An 18,615-nucleotide genomic window follows, 5' to 3' on the forward strand; every position below is an offset into this window, starting at 1 on the left:
TTTAATCTTCAAGATGAGTCAGTGTATAGCTGAATATAGCTTTCACTGTCACATTGTCACATTATACGGAGGTAATGTTTGGAGAGAAATAATCTTAAAGATGTCTAAATAACTTTGGTTTATGTGTCTTAATACCAGCCATGGTTCACCTGTCCCCCTAAAAGCACCCAGTATGTGAACTGGCTCTGGAATCAAGCATGTCAAATGGGCAATGGGCTAATAGACTTTTGTATTATTCACAGATGTGTCCAGTTTCTGTATATAACATAGTGAGAGTTATCTGGAGTTATTTTGGGTACATATATCTTGTCTTGCCAAAATGCTACCTTAGAATGTGACTCAGTTACAGTATGGGAATATCGGGTAGTTTGCCAGTGCATCGCTGTATTCTATCCAATTAAGAGGCCAATTACAGATGCTTTGGTTCATTGCTCTTCCAAGTGGACAGCATTCCAAGAAACCACCATATGAAAGGGGCATATATACACAAAGTACAGTAGTGAGATAATGTTTCAGTTTTGTGATGTGCTGATTAACAGATTTAGAGTTGTGTCTGTGTAGTTACGAAAGGCTTTTGTGATTTTTGTGTTTGTGTTAGATATGTAATTTATATAATCCAAGTTTGTGGATATGAAGTAAATGTAAGTGAGACAGACATGATGATACAGATTCTAAAAACAACACACTCACATCCTCATAATTTTGTCACAGTTGTTATTACCATACTGAATACATCATGATATGTAATGTAATGAATAGAGTGAAGCAAAATCAGGCAACTGTGCATTCAGTAACAACTGCAGGTGCAGATGTATTTATATTTTTTTCATAAAGTCTTACTATGATTTCTTCAATATTGTTTATCTCCTCCAGAACTTAAAGACTGAATTACCAGAACAGTCTCCAAGAAGTCATTGTGTTTTATATTTTCATCTTTCATTTTTATTTAACATCTGACCTTCATTTACCTTCTTTGATTATATCTGGTTTACTTACTTTGAGGTTTACGTCTTCCTGGAAGCACATCTCACATTCCTATACAGTACAAAGCAAGCTTGAAGCAGGCAGTCCTGCACATAGGAATAAGATGTAACCCAAGATTATCACTTCCTGTTAACTTGATCATTAATTTCTATGTAACTGAATGAGGAAACAGGAAGTGATAATCTCAGCCAAAATACAGGAAGTCATTTGAAGATATCTTGAAATTATTTGCAGATATCTCTAAATGAACAGGATGTTATTTGAAGATATCTCTAAATGATTTGCAGATATCTTTAAATGATTTAGAGATATCTTCAAATCTCTCTAAATCATTTTCAGATATCTCTAAATCATTTATAGATATCTTTAAATGATTTAGAGATATCTTTAAATATTTGAAGATATCTTTAAATGCATTTAGAGATATCTCTAAATGATATTTTGGCTTGCCATAATACATAGATAGTTTCAAAGAAGCTGCACCATTAAAATCATGTCCAAACAACACAGCTGTTTGTGGCTCATGTGTGTTAGTCCCAAATTCAGTTCCAACCATAGGCGAAGGTTTGGTGGGGGACGTTCCCCCAATGTTGAGAGAACATTCAATAGTCCCCCCAATAACATGTGCCCAGCACCATAGGCATAGTGGATGTGCCCCCCCAAGTCAGAAACCAAACCTATGCCACTGGTTCCAACTATGTAAAAGGACTTCACCTTAAAAAACAAACAAACAGATTGAACAAAACAAATTATAATTTAACCTTTAAAGTAGGGTTTGCTTTAGATGTGATTTACAGTTACAGAATCTTACATTTTGGTGGTAGGGCTGAATTATTTCTTGCATAGACACAACCCTGCTTGTGTGTATGTATATGTGTGTGCGAGGGGGGTTAATAATTAATAGAAACCTATTACATTAAGATATGAATATAATTCAGACAGGTTTTAAAGTGGTCACTGAATACGTATGCAAAATTGTCTGTATTAATAAATGAAAACATTAATAAATAATGCATGACAATACAATCTGACCTACTTCAATTTGCCATAGATTGTTTTTAGTTAATTTTTATGTGTAACATTTGAACTGTTACTCTGATGAAGTTAATACTTTGTGTATCATTTCTTTCTGTGGCTGCCAAACTATGTATTCCTACATAATGTAACAGTTAGATGTATTATCATTTATTAGGCTGTAGAACCTTTGATTAATGTTTTTTAGTTTTGTTAATAAAACATATTTAGTTTGTATATGATACCTTAATCATAGGAAAACTCCCATTCAATGACACCACTGAATATGATCTTGTGAAAATGTGTACAGTGTAAAATGTGCTTACATAGTCTAAAGCATTTTATTTTGTTAAATGTAGAATACAACATAATCCAAATGATTACACATTGAAGTAAAAATACATGAGCTACAGTGACTACAGTAAAACAAGGTGAAGAATTAGAATACAAAGCAGAGGTGTATACAGCAGTCTTAATAGATGGGGTTTGAAGCACCAGATGGCCCTTGGCCCCCAAGTAGCTGGTTCCACCACATGGGGACTATATATATATATATATATATATATATATATATATATATATATATATATATATATATATATATATATATATACATACTGTCTGCTCTTTAGAACCATTAATGACTGGATTGCATATTACTGGTATACACATTTCAGCTTCCTGAATATGTTATAGATGCAGCTGTCAATGCTCTATATTTATTCCTACCAGGATTGCTTGTCTTAAAGGTCTCTTGTGCCAACAAAAGAAATTGATTAACAATGAGATGGACTTCAAATGAGCCTCTTTTAACACTGGAAGAAACAAAGCAGCACTGACTGCCTAGTTCACTGCACAAAACAGGTTAATTATTCTTGATTACAATTTAAATTGTGTCCTTCTTACTGCAAGCACTCTATTAATCCTCTCTATTGTTTCTTAGCTATTTTGGTTATTTGCTACATTTAAGTATCCAAATAGAAAATCTTAATTTTATTAAGCAAGCTGTGTTTATGGATAACAGTATATTTTAATGTTTTAATTATTCTTATTGTTATTCTTGTTCTTCATAATAATAGTAGTTAATTCATTTTTAGTTAGTTGTGTTGATGAAGAAGAAGGAACAGTGAAAGTGAAATAGTGCAAGGTTATATACATAGAGCGGTTTTAAAAAAATTTGCAGTACAGCATAATGCAATACAGCAGTAATGCAGTCATATGGTGGAGAAAACACAGAGATATGAGATACAACAAACAAGGTGTAGTAATATACTAGGCTTGAATAGTGAGTATGTAGAACTAAAAACTAAACAAAGGTGCTTGTGATCATCTCTAGTTGCAAATGTGGTATAGCTGCTGTACTGTTGATAACAGTTTATAGGTTGCAAACTAGAGATGGATCATGGGGTCTACAGATGAGGTGTGGTAACAGCTAAGCATATGAAGGAGAGGATGAAATGGAATATAGGGAAGGACAGGCAATTCAGGTTGGAGGGGTGCAATAATAGATCATATTTTAATTTGATGAGCAATCAATAATAAATCATCACATCACCGTCTTTTATTGCGTGTCCCATAGGTAAAATTTAATAACAAGAAAAGATGGATGGGGATCACGACAAATTATTGAAAAGTCAACATTTCAGCGTTTCACCTTTTTCAAGACATGACATAATTGTATAATATCTTCTCAAATCGTTGTTAGGAAACACTAAATAGATGTGCACAAGCAATGTTTGGTGGCAGAGGGGATGCAGGAAAAACACAAGCAGCAGCATTTTTTTTTACTTAGCAAGGGTGAGTAAGAAACAGAAACCTGCCAGGAAAGAGATGTTGGTAGAGTAAGGAAGACGTTTTTAACTCCATCTGCATGGAGCCATTGGATCTATCAGTGCACCAGCATAGTCCTCATTTGCAACATTACTTTAGTTTATGGTTGCAACCATTATTTTCTTCTCTTGTCTTTAAAATTATAATAATAATAACCATGCTTTTATGTCAGTGGGTGAATACAGTACCAAACGTAATTGAAAGGATATTCTGTTTCCTGTAATGTGTTTAATATGTAGGACATTTCGTTTTTACATCACAAAAGGTCAAGACCCATCTGCTATGTGGCCTTTTATTTATTAATTTATGTGATTATTTGTTTATTTATTTATTTTATTATTGTGTTACAAACATGCACCACTGCTTCTTACCAGTAGAGGCCACTCTAACTATTCTTTACAAGCAGTCCTACAAAAGCATGTGCAGTGCCACAGGGAGGGCTGAAACAGAACATGTTTATTGCATACATCTATATTGGATATGCCCTTTTCCTATAGTATTACTTGAGATGGATTAAGGAAACATATTACATTTTCTGTCCAATGCAAACTGTCTTTGAGCTGAGTATGTTTGTCTGCATGTCTGTTTATATATTAATCTGTTTAACCTGGACATTTTCCATGGAGACCAGGACCTCATACTCAAGGGTGTCACAGAAAAATGGACTTGTTGGCATCCCTGTGATTGGCTTTTCTCTCGTACCTTTACGATACCATCTGTCTACAGCGGTTCAGTGTTATTTGGCAGATAAAGTTTGGGTCACAAAGGCATCAACCTTTATAATGAAGTTGAATTGTTTGTACCAGCTGTGTGACCTGACTCTGTCAACATGAATGGAGATGCGCTTAATTGAACAAGATTTGGTTACTGCTGAATTTATTAAGACATAGTGGTCTTCATAGGCCAAATGATTCTTCCAGGCATTTAGGACAATGCTCTTGCTCATGTGCCTGCATGGCAGAGTGCTTCAAATTGCCTCTGATGGAATATGACAGTTTTAGGGTTAGATATCAGAGCCATGAAAATTTGTCTTGGGATAGTTTGCTGACTTTTGCTGTTTGCTGTTTATTCACAAAAGATACATATCAGAGTGTTTAATTTTTCCATTTAAATGTATCTTCTATCCCTTATATCCTCACTAATATATACACAATTAAGCAGAAAACCCTAGACTACAATAACTCTGCTTCGGTTCTAATGCCTATTCATCCCTCCTTCTGCATAAATAAGCCTGCAGTTAAATGAGGGGTGGGAAGAGGAAGTTTTATTCTCCCTAACCAATTTGTCTTAGAATGTTTCTGCATGGTAAAAAAAATAAAAAAAATGTTATTAAGATCAGTCCTGTATTGTTCAGGTCAAGAAGCATTCTTTTAATTGCCAATCAAACACATGGCACAACTGAAATTTGATGCTGGCATTAAAGTTTATGTACTTTATACATTTCTCTCAATTAAGTAAATGGGAGAGAAATAATTGGAATGTAATTAAGATGGCGGATAAGTCCAAGGCATGCTAAATGAACGAATGTATGTATAGTAGGTCTTCACTGCCATCTTAAGAAAATATCACAAGATGTCAGCCATTTCCTCTACTTCTTAAAAGCCTCTTACTTGCCACTCCACTCACATAGCATTTATAAAAAATTTACATTGGTCTGTCTGTCAGGAGTTAACTTTAGCAAGCTTGTTTCATTTTACCATAATGGTTTGTATTCATTTTCACTCTGATGGGTTGCAAACAATTTACAGCTTAATAGTGTATGAAAGAATTAAGGTACTTAATTAAGAATTAAGGATACTTGCTTTTCTTTTTTATGTAGCAAAAATATGTTAATGTCTCTTTTCACTTGAATTAAATCAATCCTGTGTAGTTTGTCTTAGATGTAAAAAATCTGTTAGTTTGATAAATTGAGAAATCCATGTTCTGTGAGTGTGTTTTGTTGTTGCCAAACAAGGCTATTGAATCCAGTATATGTTATTATTTTTCAATAGCCGGACTAATCCTTAGAGAACATACACATTTCAGTTATTTATATTATTATCACTAGGTTTAATAACTGTCCATTGTTTCCCATATTTTCTTAATATTTATTGTGTACTGCAATTATTTGTATTTCAAATATTATCACAGCTCTATAAACAAGCAAAGAAACAAACAAACAAACAAAGCATTATAGCCTGTGGTATCTCTTTCTAAACCTCTTTCTAATATGTCAGCAAAAATTACAAAACTAAACAAAAAATCATTTTGTACTACAGTGCAGAAAATGCATTACATTTTCCTTCATTTTCTCTGAAGGACTGTTTCCTCTTTCTTCTGGCTGCTTACCCAGGTGAAAATGTATATCATAATTACCAAGATAAAACTCAGATAGTAATATTTCCAGATGTCTCTAGCTATTACAGAGGGAATTGTTTTAAGCTAAGCATGAACATATAATTATTTGAGGGTCGCTATCCAGGAGCTGTCCATAAAGATGTGTGTGTGTATTCATATATATATATATATATATATATATATATATATATATATATATATATGTGTGTGTGTGTGTGTGTGTGTGTGTAGGTGTGTGTGTATCTGAATACACACACACATCTTTATGGACAGCTCCTGGATATATATATATATATATATATATATATATATAGAGAGAGAGAGAGAGAGAGAGAGAGAGAGTCCTCTTTTCCATAATAATACTGGATTATCTTTTTTTGTGAATACATAATTTGAATTAGCATTATAATAGATTTAATTCCACACCTTAAAGTTGAATTGCATGACACATTCTATAACATACTGCAAACGTCAGTTTAGGTCTATCAGCAGAAATCTTAGCCACTGTGGTAACTTTGAAGTGCAGAATTCCCGCTTATCAGCATCATTTAAGTTCTAGCTGAGAGCTCCGAATTATCACTTCTTGCTGCTCTACTTATTGTCAGTGTTTAAAATCCAGAAATGAGGCCTCTGCCCAAGAGCAGGGCTCTAGCCTCCTTATTTATATCCCTCGTGCTTCCTCATTGTTTTGTATATTTATTGGGAACAGGAGCAGCTGAACTTCAGAATACACAAGACAGGCTGTCAAATTAGTGGACCTGTGAGCAGCTTTATTGGCAACAAGACTGTTTTTGGCATTTCCATACGATGATTTGTGGGCTCTATCTTGGTCCCACCTGGCACTGGGACATGGAATGAGTAATTAATAGCCAAACAATGCGCATACTCCTTCCATTATAAGTCCATTATGTCAGATAATATCGGTGCATTACTGGATGTCTTGATGCATAATTTATGACAGCTTGGCTTGGCAGATTGGTGGCCTGCCACAAGTGAATGGCCCATTAAATGACAGGGATTTTTACCAGAATTTATTCCTTCTGTGGTGCATATTTAGCTATTGGGCTTTCATTCCAAGGACCTGCTTCAGATTTATACAACAGAAGGTATTCTTGAATAGTAAATTGGGACCTTATATATGTGTGTGCTTTATGTTTAGTACAATTCAAGTTTAAGAAGAAATAATAGCAATTTTGAAGTGGATCTTAACAGCCTTTGAAGGTCAGCTGAGTCATCAATATTGACATTGCCACACCTAGCTATGACACAATCTTCAATAGGCAATTTGAATTTTTGCAATTATGCCAGTATCAAAGTACATGGACACATTTTTACCATGGTGAACACACAGTCCTGGCAGTGTTTTGACTTTTTCCTTGCGTAAGAATATGTTTATATAATATTATATTTGGACAGGCATTAAGCTGCTGCTGCATCTCACGGTTGTCACAGAGTGGGAAAAAAATACTGTTTAGGATTTAAACAGTGTACTCTAATTATGCCATATATTTGATTGTCTGGATGGATAATTGATGGTGTGCCACACGATGGTGCAAGGCCCTATTGTAGAACACAAACTTGCTTGTCGGTCCAAAATATCACATCTTATAATCGTATTGGTCTAAAATTTCCAAATGATCAACTATTCAAAAAGCATGCAAAGGTATTGGTTTGAGGTGGCATTTAAATCTTGTCTTGAATAGTACCTAATGTGTAACCGCTTTGGTAAAATTCTTCCAGGATGTTTGTGTATTATATTCCACTGTATGAACAACTTTATCAATGTATTACTAGCCACCCAGGTTCCAAACAAATAACACAGCTTCCAAAGCTGTAACACTCACCGGTTTATCCCCTGTCAATGGCACAGGCTGAGTTACTCTCCCAAACCAGACAGAGATGAGATTTGTCCAAGATCATTGTCTATCACCTTTCAATACGGATGCACTAATACAGTCACGTCGCCATATGTGTTGGGATAAGAGATAATCTTGAAAAGTTGCAGATATAATTGGATCAGTGACTGATGGTGAAAGTTAATCTGAAACAGATCTTCATCACTTTGCACAGAATATGGGGGTGAATTCATCATTGGCTTCATTCCAGATGCTTTTGTATCTAGTAAATATCCTTCTAGGATGTATTGATTTCTTCGGTCACCCGCAGTGCTTGACCATTATCAAATGCTGTATTGTGGTTTGTTAAGGTAATCCACTGTTGGACACATTCATTATTCTTTGGTGTAGAAGCAGAATGACATCACATAGCAAAACATTATTTAAATTGTACTTCTTCATGTTTAAAGGATTGTTTCAATGATATATATATATATATATATATATATATATTTTTTTTTTTTTGTTTTGTTCTCTCAGTACTACAAATTATTTATACAGCTAACTATAATCACTTACACTCACCTAAAGGATTATTAGGAACACCATACTAATACTGTGTTTGACCCCATTTCACCTTCAGAACTGCCTTAATTCTATGTGGCATTGATTCAACAAGGTGCTGAAAGCATTCTTTAGAAATGTTGGCCCATATTGATAGGATAGCATCTTGCAGTTGATGGAGATTTGTGGGATGCACATCCAGGGCACGAAGGTCCCGTTCCACCACATCCCAAAGATGCTCTATTGGGTTGAGATCTGGTGACTGTGGGGGCCAGTTTAGTACAGTGAACTCATTGTCATGTTCAAGAAACCAATTTGAAATGATTCGACCTTTGTGACATGGTGCATTATCCTGCTGGAAGTAGCCATCAGAGGATGGGTACATGGTGGTCATAAAGGGATGGACATGGTCAGAAACAATGCTCAGGTAGGCCGTGGCATTTAAACGATGCCCAATTGGCACTAAGGGGCCTAAAGTGTGCCAAGAAAACATCCCCCACACCATTACACCACCACCACCAGCCTGCACAGTGGAAACAAGGCATGATGGATCCATGTTCTCATTCTGTTTACGCCAAATTCTGACTCTACCATCTGAATGTCTCAACAGAAATCGAGACTCATCAGACCAGGCAACATTTTTCCAGTCTTCAACTGTCCAATTTTGGTGAGCTTGTGCAAATTGTAGCCTCTTTTTCCTATTTGTAGTGGAGATGAGTGGTACCCGGTGGAGTCTTCTGCTGTTGTAGCCCATCCGCCTCAAGGTTCTGCGTGTTGTGGCTTCACAAATGCTTTGCTGCATACCTCGGATGTAACGAGTGGTTATTTCAGTCAAAGTTGCTCTTCTATCAGCTTGAATCAGTTGGCCCATTCTCCTCTGACCTCTAGCATCAACAAGGCATTTTCGCCCACAGGACTGCCGCATACTGGATGTTTTTCCCTTTTCACACCATTCTTTGTAAACCTTAGAAATGGTTGTGCGTGAAAATCCCAGTAACTGAGCAGATTGTGAAATACTCAGACCGGCCCGTCTGGCACCAACAACCATGCCACGCTCAAAATTGCTTAAATCACCTTTCTTTCCCATTCAGACATTCAGTTTGGAGTTCAGGAGATTGTCTTGACCAGGACCACACCCCTAAATGCATTGAAGCAACTGCCATGTGATTGGTTGGTTAGATAATTGCATTAATGAGAAATTGAACAGGTGTTCCTAATAATCCTTTAGGTGAGTGTATACTGCATACACATTATTAAGCCAGGGTATTACAAAACATATATGTATACCCTCGTCTAATAGCCATAGTTTTGTAAAATGGCATGACTTCTTGGCAGAAAATAACCTCTGAGCAATGTCACATATCTTATACAAAAATAGGTAATTTGAGAGGGTGAGCTTGAAAGCTAATACTGTAGGTAGAAATAAAAAAAAAATTCTGACACTGAAAGATACATAATTAACAATGTGCTACTTATTCTTTTATATGGATTTTTTTTTCAGCACTTTCGGATATTTTTCAGCAATAAGCGATTGGTAATAGAAAGGACACATTTAAAAATAATGAGGCAGCATCTAAAATGGAGATGGAGGCTTATCTAATTGTTCTGCTGTGAGCTTGGGGAATAAAAAGGCTGATCAGGCAGCGATATTTCCTTTGAAGTGGATTTAGATGCTTCTTTTTGAGGTGAACAGTGTAATCTAAAAACAGTTGCATAATCAGTTTTGGAAGTCAACAAGACAGTAAACACTGAAAGGGATTTTCTTATTTGTTTAATACTAATAAACCAGGCATATTTGATCAAAACAGCCATCTAGTTTTCAGGAAAGAACTCAGACTACTACTACTAATAGTAAAAATAATATTTATTAGTAGTAGTAGTGTTATTATTATAGAATTAAACTAATAATAGTTGCTTCTGACATAACCAGTGTTTTGTGACTATAACGTTTATTGTGTTTCACATTTCCTGTTGACAGAGTGGTACACTCTCATCTCTGTTACACCTGAATTTGGTTAAATAAGTTTAAATTCATCTTATGTATACGTAACTTTTTTATGTTCTAAACCAAGGACGTGTATTAATTCAAAATAAGTGGCAAACAGGCACTAAGTAATGATAGACCATCATATGACAATTCTCACATCTTTCTTTCAGTGCTATAATAGAAAAAAATACAATTAATAGAAATAAAGATATAGGCTAATACAACAGCAATCTGCGACTGGGGGGCATGTGGCGCTGTGTGTGTGTGTGTGTTCTGTCTGTGTGTTGGGGGGTGGGGTGGTTTGTGGTGCTTTTATGGTTCATGTGTTGTGCACGTGTGTTGTGCATACTTCTGCTACATTAGTGGGGTTAATTCCAGGGTGAACATGGTGAATATGGGAACATGGGGGATGCCGTGATTTGAAGAGCCAGTCACAGGGTACGAGGACTGAAATAGAGCAGTTCCCACGCATTTCAGTTCTAGTTATCTTTCAAGTTGGAAGCACTGCCCAAGGAGGAGGGGTTTCTACGCACTTCCGTAGGTACCCGATCGAAAACATGAGCTTTCTGTGTTTATGTGTTGCCTTAGACCTTAAAAACTGTGTATTTTGGCTGGCTGGCTTCACTAATACAACTCCCCAGCCTATCCAACACTGCAGCGGACCTCCTCTCTTTGGGAAGCCACTTGGTTTTGGAATAGCGCCTCCACATGCTAGTGATACAACAACTGTGGAGCCGGGTTGGCAGAGCGGAAGTGGATCTCTTTCCCTCGGCAGAGTCCACCCACTGCCCACTAAGACCGCTCAGGAACCCTAGGGATTGATGCTCTATCCCAAGCGTGGTTGTGCTGTCTCCTTTAAGCATTCCCACCATTCGTCCTTCTCCCGGTGGTCCTGGAGAAAGTCAGGAGAGAATGAGAGACAGTTCTGGTGATTCTGGTTTGCAGACCTGAACGCCCTCCTCAATGGAGAGCCTTGGCAACCCTCAATGAGAATGTACTTGTTGTCCCAGGTGCAGGGCATGGTTTGGCACCCCAATCCTCCAGCTTTGGGCCTGGCCCCTGAGCGGGAGCGCTTCATTGCCTGGGGTCTGTCAAACGCGGTAGTAGCCACTATTCAGTCAGTGAGAGCTCCCTCTACGAGGTCGCAGTATTCCTACCACTGGCGGACGTTTAGGAACCTGGTGTCAAGACGGCGGTCAAGACCCAATTAATTTGTTCATATTATAATTTTTACAAAGAGCTGCTGGACCAAGGTAAGTACACGCTCAAAGTCTATCTGGTGGCCATCTCCGCATGTCATGTCCAGATTGATGGCGAGCCCCCTGCGTCTCATTTCCTGGCTGTGCAGTTTCTGAAGGGCGCTCGATGGCTTCGGCCTCCTCACACCCCTTCACTGCCCGCACGGCGGCTGTAGTGCTGGACCCACTTTCCCAAGCCCCATTTAAGACACTGAACTATGGCCTAACCCTGCGTTCCTCCTGAAAGTGCTGTCTCCATTTCATGTGAACAGGCCTATTGAGTCGATGTCTTTACATCTGTGTGGGCCCTCTATTTGGGACGCACTAAGGACATTAGGCGCTCAGACGAACTGTCTGTGTCTTATGGAACGCAGACACAGGGCCAGGCGCTTTCAAAGCAGCGCCTCTCGCATTGGATTGTGGACACTATTGGACATCATGGCCTACAAGTCCACCGGGAAACCGGTGTCTGAACACCTGGTGGCCCACTCGACTCGAGGTGTTGCCACATCATGGGCCCTTTTTCAAGGCTCCCCCTTGGCAGACATTTGTGTGGCTGCAGATTGGGCTTTGCTGCTTACATTTGTCCGGTTCTACAGGTTGGACGTGATGGGACTGGTCCCTTCCATTGGGAATCTGGTGTTGGCTGCAGTCGAGCCCAAGTAGCCCACGGGCTCTGGCTCCTGATTTGCTCTCCCAGTCTGCCCCTGTTAAGCGCATCCTGATGGAGCTATTTGAACCGTGTCTTTCCCTTCCACCGGATTATGCCTTCCAGTCAAGCACCCATGAATGTTCCTGCTGCCACGCTGTATACTGTTATGTCCAGCTGTTGATTAGACAGCTGTGTGTTATTCAGTGGGTCTGTGGCCCCGCTTCTGCAGGATCAGGGGTTCACTGCCACATTAATGCGCAGAGGTTGCACAAGTTGCATGATTGCCCGTGCCATATATTGTGCAAGTAGATATATGTATGGCCTCACTCCTAGATGTAGAGCATGCTCCTAGTAGAGCAGCCGGCCTTGCTATTGTGAGCGGAGGGCGTAAGAGTTTACCTCTGTAGCCTCGCTTTGTATATGCTGATTGCAGACAGTTACAGGTAGAGCGTGACTGCGGTCCTGGCTCCTGGACAGCCCAGTTTGGCCCCAAGGGGGCACTGTGGCTCCTGTCTGGAGTTGTTGCCGAGGCCCCCTAGTAGTACGCCTCAGGGCAGGCTCCCTTATCAGCTCTCTGCCTCCTCCCTTGCGATGGTTTTGTTATACAGTAACCCCTCCCCCTTGGGCAGTGCTTCTAACTTATGTTAGTGAAAGATAGCGATAGGTTGTGAATGCAACCCCAGTTATCTGAAAAAGGAAGCACTGCCCGAGGGTTGCAAGGTTGTGCAGGAGTCCTAACTCCCAGCAAAAGAGGACGAAGCAGACGTCACGTTTTATAGAACAGGAAGTGGGAAGGGACCTATTGTGAGTGACATGCACAGGGGCCAGTGGCAGCTTTGATAGAGTGATGTTTTTGATTGGGTTCCTATGGGCAGTTCCCCTTGGGCAGTGCTTCCTTTTTCAGATAGCCCAGGGTGGAAATAACAACCTATCATTCAGTATAGTTTAGAATAGAGCCAGACGCAGGTTCTAAAGTTCTTTACTTAATGAAGTTCTTTAAAGAATTATTCGTATGACTCAGTCTCCTTCTCCCAGTTAAACTCTTCTGTTGCCGGCAAAGACTTAGTTGGTTTCCGGTTCCGGTTCTGGCAACAGAGCTACAAGTTGAGTTGTGGCAGCAAGTTACCGGTTCAGGTGAAAGAGAGAGAAAGAGAGAGAGAGAGAGAGAGAGAGAGAGAGAAAGTGCTGTGCGTTACCTTTTTATGCCTGATAGATCATAGGTGATTGGTTCTTGAGTTTGCGAGATTGGATTTTGGAGCCTATTGGAGGAGGCTCGATTCATGCCTGATGCCAATCCATGCCATCTTTTGGAAATGCCGGTTTGCCTGGGTTCGTAGCTCTGTTATGGGATTTCGGCTCTCATCCGCTTCAAAGGGTTTTATTACGTCCAGGCCATATTCCCCAGACATTTTCATAGCAGGGATTCCAAGCCATTTGGCCCATTCTAGGTGAGCTGATTCCCAAAACTGTCACTTTGATGTAGAACAGTTCATGGGCCGATGAGCTCAGGAATTCTGGTAACTTTGGGGGAGAAGTCTTCTTTAGATCAGAGCTCCAGCTCAGGGCTAGAATGCTCTTATCACAATACACCCCCCCTTAACGCTATATATATATCCTACATAAAAATAACATAGTTATTAAAAGAGAGCCTGTCGTTTTCAGAGGAAAAGTCTTACACAGCCTCCCGCACGTATTTCTGAGCATCTGCTCAAAGTGGGTGTTCAATAAGCATAAACTGAAAATGGTTAAAGAAATGCTGTCACATTCTTTTCATCTGCACTATTTTAGTTTCTAATTTAACACCTGTTGAGGGGGACTGTATCCTGCCAGGGCTAATTGGTTATACTGGCACGTTGGCCTCTCTCAACCCTCTGCAGAATCCTTGCCAGTCTAAGGAAGCTTGTAAACTTGCCCTGGATATGATGGGAAAGGACACTTGTTTTGTATTTTTGGCCCTTCGTTTGTTGAAAACTGAAAATAAATAAATCCAGGATTGGCTTTTAGAGTATTTAAGTCTAGGATAGTAGAGGGAATGACTCACCAGTAAAGCACAGCTTATCCTGCATTAAGCTGTTTATCTCTGTATGCTGCCCCTTATATGTGAGTCTACTAAATGATATTAAAGTATAAACTGAAACAAACAAGAACTTAAACCGGTTTGTATGTGATCCTTAAAAGGTAGCTATTCTATGAACTGTCTTTTCATGGAGGTATTGCAGTTGCCTTTTTTTACATGATTTTCCACTACATATATGGCAGGACTGCATGTCCCAAGCTGGCATGAAAATAAAATTAACACTTTTTGTCATTTCAATCAGAGTATTTATTGACCAGAATAACATAAGCCTCTTCATACAGAAGTTGTTAGAGGATTTTATATTTCTTATGGTGCACCAAACTTTTTTACACAATAAAAACAATTGTTCTCTAACCATAATCTCATTAGTTGATTATAATTGTACTTGTAGTTCCAGCATTAATACTAATTAGAAATAAATGCTTTTAATAACTTATGTAAAAAAAACAATAAATACAATAAATACAATTAAATGGTCCTTTAAGCCAATTATCAAGGCACTATTACTAAAATTATTTCCTTACTTTGTTTGCTTTATGCAAAGGCTGAAAATTGGCATACGGCCCATATTTCAGATTCTGAGAAAGACTTAAAAACTGAAAGACTTTCCGATAATCCTCAATGGTATGACACTAAAAGTCTAATGTTTACTTGATAATGCTCTCTGACACACAGATGAGAATGAATGTGTTGTAGTCAATAAACTTGGCTTTTAAGCATGGCAAAGTGCAAAGCATTAGATTGTGAACCCAAACATTATAGTCTCACTCTTATTTTCACATGATATTCCTGGGCTTAGAAGTATGTGCAATTGCACAAAATGGCAACGTTGAAAGGAAAGGATGAGACCCACAGAGAATTTAGCTGTACTAGCAGACCACAATATGATATTACACAGCTGCAAATGTAAAACAGCATCTGTAAGAGTCTTCTGAGTTTTATTATATAGGCCTCTACATCATCTTAATTTATTTTCATCATTAAATATTAATACTACAAATTGTAGATGCCAGTAAAAGGTGTGCTAATGGAATATAGCCTACATATTCTGAATGTACATTAAAGACACCTCCTTCCTTTTTATGCACAACTATTTCAGTGTTTTTTTTTCATATTAGTTTGATTTCAAAATTTAGAATACATTTCAATACTTCAACAGATTTTATGAGTATTATGAAAAGAAAAATAACTTCAGAAAGACCGTCTGAGAAATGAAAGAGAGAAAGCAAGTTGAGAGACTATAATATCAGTGTTATGTCTTATCAGTGGACTGTCCTGGTTTGATAGATACATTCTGTATTTGTGATAAAATGAAAACAGAACCAAAACAAAAACAAACTAGATACCATTCCATCAATATCTGTCTCTATTCATTCTCCACCTGCACCAATCCAAAACATCAATCATGTAAAGCTTCTATCTGTAAGTGCTCAATTGTTACAAAATTCTGCAGTTGAATGCCATTAACTGGACCATAGATTGACATTGCCAATTCAATTCAGATTATAACATAGTCATCCACGGGTGAAAGTTGTTAAAGGTCAGTAACATGCTGTGTGCCAACTAACCCACGTGCCATTCTGTCAGCATTCTTATCAGTCTTGGGAGACTGTATTAATACGGCCTCACAATACGTTTACTATATGAATCCGATTCTGGGATCATCATGTTTAATCTTTTCCTGTGATGATGTTAAGGTTCTTAATTGTTTCTTATTGTTGCTGAAATTCAAGATTATGTTCATTTGTGTTTCCCTTGAAAAATAAATCCATTCCCTCAAGCTTCACTCCTGGGGTATGTTTTACCCATTTTTCACAGATTAAACACACAAATATACCCCCAAACAGGAAATTGCCATTTAAATATGTGTTTGGTGGTTATTAGATTTGTCCAAGATCACAGTGTAAAATATTCATCTTTTTCATTTATGAAAATGTTTTGAGGGCTGTTGGCGTGCATTCAAAGTGTATCATTTTTAAGTGAGAAAGCAAGAGATAATTTTGGTGCTTCTCAACCAACGTAATCTATGATGAAAAGTACAAAGTATAAGCCCACTATTATCCTTGTAGTGCAATTTTGGCAGGTCAATTTTGTTTTCTTGTTTCCGAAATTAGGAACAGTGAGCATTGTTTTAAATGTACTCTTGTACGCAAACACGACTTAGCCTCTGGTAAAATTCATTTTATATTGTTATGTAGGCTTATGTTTCAGAATGTGGAAGGGATAAACTGCTCATGGCGTATTTCAGGAGAGATAGTTATTACAACAATCAATACATATCCAATTAATATAATTGCAATATGAAAAAAACATGCAGGAGTAAAGGATGAGTTCATGCTTTGGGAGTTGATAAACCAGATACCAGAGGAACATATTTGGTACATATTCATTATAGGTGACCGGTCCATATTTATATTCAGGACATAGCATCTTTGTCTTGTTTACCAGTGAAGAGCACAGGAGAGATACAGGAGAACTCCGTTCTGTGATTTATTTTGCTCATACTACCAATCTCTGTGTAATGTATCATATATGTGTAGGAAAAAAAGTGCTTAAATTACAATGCAGGCAGGGGCAGAAACAACAGACAGAAATAATGACCCTATCTGAGCATCCCTGGGGAAAGACAAACAGTATATATCCATTCCCATTGCATCATTTATTACTTCAGCTGAGAAGGTTTTTAAAAGAAAGAAAGAAAAAATAAGTTTGAATTGGTTCTTTGGAGGATGATTATAGTGCCCAGTCAATGTTCAAATTCTAAAAGGCTCTAAGAAGATTGTTATACACTTGTAGTATATCACAAATAGCCGTTGGCTTACAATTAATAGCTAAATATTAATAGTATGTGACTATTATGATGCATAGTATTTGACCACTTTTTAAAAAACTGTCCTCATTATCTAATTAATTTATCTCAGGATCTTGATATTACCATTCATTCACTCATCATCTTGAGATTGAGATCTTTAGCTCATCTGTTATAATTTTTAATTTACGCTTTTAGCCATTTTACAGGGCTACAACTCGCTTCCATTCTCATAATATTGTGCGTCATGAATCCATTAAATAATTTAGATTTTTGTATTTTTGGGGGAATATGATGAATACACTTTATGCCTCTAGGGATATTTTTCAAAAGTAAGCATCCATTCTCTTCTGATTGCATATCTACTTCACCCCAGTGTGCTTCTCTTAAATAGTTTAATTCAGAAATAGTTTACCAGATAAATGTATCTGTGTAGAATTAAGAAGCATCTTGATAAACATTCTTGCAGGTTGGCTAAAGGGAATGTTTACTTATAGATGACATCCCTTGGTTTCCACAGTTATTTCCTGAAAGCCTTTCTGTTGGGCTTGAAAGATTGACTTAAACTTTCTAATTTACTGTGCCTTCTCAGTTTGTTTTCTTATTGCTTTGTTTTGTTTCTTTGCTCCCAGCTAACACCTCCTGTTTGCTTGTCACTGGTGAAGACTGGCGTTTCTTCTCCAGCGCCCTGTAGCAGAGTTTAAACCACAGTATTACAGCACAGATTCAAAATGCCCTTGGAACAAAACTAATTTGGTTCCTCATTTCCAATCAGAAACACAGGAGGATCAAAGCCCTAGTTGAAATGATTGATGACAGTTTATAGCATGATGCTAGGGGGGGCTTCTTGTACATCTGGATTCTTCATGGAGAAATATATCTGTGTTGAAAAACAATGTTTTTTTTTTTACTTAGGAAAATAATATCAAGAAGCACGAAGCACTGAATATGTTTTAGAAGGAAAGGAATACCTAAAGACATAAGTAAATAGCATAAAATTTGATTCTGTTTGACCCTGAATGTTGTAGAGTACTGTAATTGGTTTTATTTAGTATCTGCAAGAGCAAATATGCATTACTCATGTAATGTAACAACATAAAATAAGCAACCTGCATCTAGTCGCATTGTACTCCTTATCATCCTGTTCTCTGGACACATAAAACAGTCACTTAAGTGCTACAGCAAAGACTAAACCTGTACACTGTTAGTTTCAAAATGTCAAGGTGACCAATGTCACTGTGTAGACTAACATGTAAAGGAAAATTAAACTGATGCGATCTCACACTCA

At 37.7% G+C, this 18,615-nt stretch overlaps 1 protein-coding gene across 7 annotated transcripts in view; it reads left to right on the forward strand.

The window, feature by feature from the left end:
• The window catches only part of adgrl3.1 (adhesion G protein-coupled receptor L3.1), a 299,214-nt gene that overhangs the window by 179,998 nt on the left and 100,601 nt on the right, over positions 1–18,615 (forward strand). The gene's annotated exons all lie outside the window — the stretch shown is intronic.

This window comes from Amia ocellicauda, chromosome 13 (assembly GCF_036373705.1).
Source record: "Amia ocellicauda isolate fAmiCal2 chromosome 13, fAmiCal2.hap1, whole genome shotgun sequence".
Taxonomy (NCBI): Eukaryota; Metazoa; Chordata; class Actinopteri; order Amiiformes; family Amiidae; genus Amia; species Amia ocellicauda.